This window comes from Sceloporus undulatus, chromosome 2, assembly GCF_019175285.1.
Source record: "Sceloporus undulatus isolate JIND9_A2432 ecotype Alabama chromosome 2, SceUnd_v1.1, whole genome shotgun sequence".
Classification (NCBI taxonomy): Eukaryota; Metazoa; Chordata; class Lepidosauria; order Squamata; family Phrynosomatidae; genus Sceloporus; species Sceloporus undulatus.
In genome coordinates this window covers 154,942,288-154,946,577 of record NC_056523.1, presented here as the reverse complement: position 1 = coordinate 154,946,577, position 4,290 = coordinate 154,942,288, and positions in this window count along the sequence as shown.

Here is a 4,290-nt window from a genome sequence, read left to right as displayed (position 1 = left end):
CGTTCGGCCTCTGGGGGAGAGAGAAGGCTGGCCCAGTACCATCAGGGGCTAGCCTGTAGACAGAGGCTCCTCCCTCCCTAACCGTCATCTTTCAGCCTCTGAGGGAGAGAGAAGGCTGGCCCAGTACCATCAGGGGCTAGCCTGAAGAAAGAGGCTCCTCCCTCCCTAACTGCCCGCCCGCCCGCTTTCCACCTGGGCAGGAGCGGCCCAGAGAGACTGTTCCTTGCCGCCGGAACGGCGTTTCTCCAGGGGAAGGGACCGGTGAGAGCGGCCTCCATAAAGCCGGCTCGCCGGCTCCCCCGAAGAGGACGCCGCCTGCCCGTTTACCACCTGGGCAGGAGCGGCCCAGAGGACTCTGTTTTGCCGCTGGAGCGGCGTTGCTCAAGGGGGAGGGTCCCTGGCAGTGACCTCTTTAAGCCGGCTTGCCGGCTCCCCTGCAGAGCTCTCCGCTCACGCCCCTATACCATCAGGGAGGAGTGCCAAGGACAATTGCCTGGTGCTGCCGTTGTGGACTTTCTGGAGGGAGGGAGATTGAGGAAAGGGGTGTAGCTAGTATTGTCAGGAGTTTGTTGGACATGATTTGTAATTGGCTTGGTGAGGGAGAGGGAGGTGCGGCTGTGTTAAGAGGGGCTCCCATTGGAGTAGTGTGGGGCAAGGGGAGATATAGCGGTAGGAGAGTGGAGTTGTATCGTAAGGGAAGGCGGGATTTTGATTTTTAATCTGTGATCTGTATTGTATTATATCTGTAATCTGTACTGTATCGTATTTTCATTTTGTTTTGTAAACCGCCGTGATCATAGGAACGGCGGTATATAAATAAAATTTTCAATCAATCAATCAATCAATTATAGTACACAGTGGTGTGTATGCCACACACAGCTGCACCCAAAATCTAATGTTTGATGGCCCTAATATGGTGACCAAAATCAGGCATTATTTTCTTAATGATCACCTTGAAGTTTCAAATACTATTGGTTTCTGGATTTTTAAAGCAGCTTTTGAAATCTTGCATTGTTTATTCTCACTCTGCTCATGGTCCATTCCTAATATTTCTATAGATAGGAATTATACACCTTCCTCCACGTACATGTCCGTGGTATGCCTGTATGTGGAAGGTTGCCATTCTGGATTAAATGGCATGAGTATTGTGTTGATTCATACTTTGGACCTGTGTGCATCATTAGGCTGTGAGGAATGGTAACAGCAGCTTCCTTAATCAGAGTAGCAGTGCCTCTCCAGCTACCTCTGAAATCTGTTCATGTATGGGTAACTGAGGCTTATTGTTGCCAGGCTTTTGCTATTTCAAATTTCCGCCAAGTTTGGACATACAATCACTAGAACCTTAACAAGGGGAAAGTGCACTGCCTTCATCTTCTGAAATGTGAGAAATCTTCACAGTGATCACTGCAAGAGCAACAGAGCCTGCTGCAGATTGGAGATACTCAGACTTGCATTCTAATATTTAAAAAAACATGCCATGTCTCCCCTTAGTCATCACTTCCAAATTGGGAAATTGGGAAATTGTTTTCTCAGTACTGATGTCATCGGATCTTTATCTTGGGTTTGACATTTCATTCCCTTCCATTTCCAACTGCTGTTTTAATTCTCTCTTGTTTGCTGTCGGACCTAGGTAGCACCTTTGTAATGGAACTGCTCCAAAGGCATAAAATAAAAACTAATTCTAAAATGCATGCATGTGAAATTATAAGATATTTTAATAAAAATATTTTAACAAAACAAAACAAACTTGGAGTTAGACCTGAAATAACTCTAAGAAACTATAGATTGTCCATGGCAAAAGTGGCTAGCTCCAGAACCACAGTTAAAATGTCTCTTCTGTTGGTGAAAGCTTCTACTACAGGCTTATGGAAAGATGGCATATCAAGCAAAATTGGTTGACGTACTTCAAAATTGGGGACAAATGGGAAAAGGTAGGGCTTTTCAGGTTAAAACCAGCCTTTTGACTGGGGTTAGAAAGTATATTTTATAACTGTTTCAGAACTGGTGTAATCTGTTCTTATCATTCTCCCCACATTAGGACGCCAACAGCTGCATTTTGTATCACTTGATGTTTCCAGATCATTTTTTTAAAAGATAGTTACTTGTAGAGAGCATTGTAGTATCCTCATTGTGGTATGAATGACAGCGAAGTCTCTGTGTTTTAACAACAGTGAATACACTGGTTAACCACCTAAATCAGATGTTGGGGCTTAAAGATAAAATTGGCACCTGAAGATCTAGTAGAGCTGAAAAGATGCAGACAGTGTTCCTCAACAGATTTGCAGTGATGCTAAAATCAAAAAAGGCAGCCACAAAGCACAGACAGCAAAGCAGGTTTTTTTTTTTTACAACAGCATTGGGAATGTTGAAAATCTCAAACAGCCAATGCAGATCCACCCACGTAATACAACTTTCCAACTCAGCATTCCCCAAATATTTCAGATTACATCATTACTGGCAGAGGCTACTAAGATCTGTAAATATAAGTGGGCACCAGCTTGGATAAAGCTAATCTAGTAATAAGGCTGGGTCCATTAATACCTATAAAAATTGAATATGCTCTGGGAGAGAATGTGATTTTCACTGAGAACAATGATTTGGACAGTTAGCTTGCCCACTGTCACACAACTCTGCCTTGTATGGGTCAGTTTGAAATACATTTGTCCTCAGTGATTAAAGATAGTCATTCAGCACTGAGCATTCACTGTTTATGCATATCTCTGAATTGTTAGAATGACAGGGAAAGTAGCTCTGCATTTGTCAAGTTCTGACTTCTTGACAGACACAAGTGTGAAGATTTCAAAGTGAATGTCTACATAATTTATTTAAAATGTTTGCTTCACCACTTTTACCCTTTAATTGCTTACAGTATATATTATAGGATAAATCAGTAATAAACAACGAAATCCAGCATTTAACAGAATGACATAAATAGCTTTAAGAAAATCAGAAGGGATTATGAGGCTCTTGGTAGGAAGTTGAAAGAGCTAGGTGCACAAGTTGTCATCTCATCTCTTCTCCCAGTTGAACAGCATGGTCCAGGACGGGAGAGGAAAACATCATATGTGAATAACTGGCTGCACAGATGATGCTGCCGAGAATGATCTGGAATGGATCATGGGTTACAATTCCATGAGGGGGGGACTTCTGGCATGGGATGGGTTGCACCTCACTCCACTTGACAGAAATGTTTTTGCCAGTAGTCTGAAACAATTGATCAGGTGGTTTTTGAGTTGAGTTATGTGAGGGAGGGAGACAGTATTTTAGAAGTCAGAGGTTCATCAAGGGCTGGAGATAATAGTCATATTATAGAAGGAACAAGGCAAATAGTGCAAGGATCCCACAGTGGGAGGGAAAAAAACTTACACAAGCAGCAAGTGGGGAGGAGACATGGTCTTAGATGTCTAATTCAGAGAGCATGGGAAATAAAAAAGATGAACTTCAACTTCTAGCACAACAAAGCAAATATTATATAATAGGCATCACTGAAACCTGGTGGGATGAGTCTCATGATTGGAATATAGTAATAGAGGGGTATGACCTTTTTAAGAGAAAGAGGCCAAACAGGTAAGGAGGAGGAATAGTATTATATGTCAGAGATGCTTACACTTCATCCTGGAAGCCAGTTGGAGAGCATCTGGATAAAAATTAAAGGGGAGAGGAAATATTATTATTATTATTATTAACCTTTATTTATAAAGCGCTGTAAATTTACACAGCACTGTACATACAATATTATGTATTATTATGGGAGTCTACTACAGACCCCCAAGTCAGACTGAGGAATTGGATGATGCCTATCAAGAACAGATGACCACACACTCAGAAAGGAGAGATGTAGTAGTGATGGGTTTCAACTATCTGGATATTTGCTGGAATTCAAACTCAAGCTAAACCTCAAGGTCTTGCAATGATGACCTGGTTAATTGGATGCAACTGTTGGGATCCTTAGGTGGGAGTGATTGTGTACTCCTGTAGTTTGTTATACGGTGGAAAGGAGAGGCCAGGCATAGTCAAGACACGCATTCTAGACTTTAGGAAAGCTGATTTCAGTAAACTTAGGGTAATACTGGGGGTAATCTCATGGTCAGGAATTCTAAACGAGAAGGGAGTTCAGGACAGATGGGAGTTTCTCAAAAGGGAGATACTGAAGGCATGATCATGTGGCTCATCATTGAGAACTCTTGGAGAACAGAAGTCCCAGCAGACTGAAGGAGGGCAAACACCACCATCTTCAAAAAGGGGAAATAAGAAGATCCCAACAATTATCATCCAGTTAGTCTGACATCA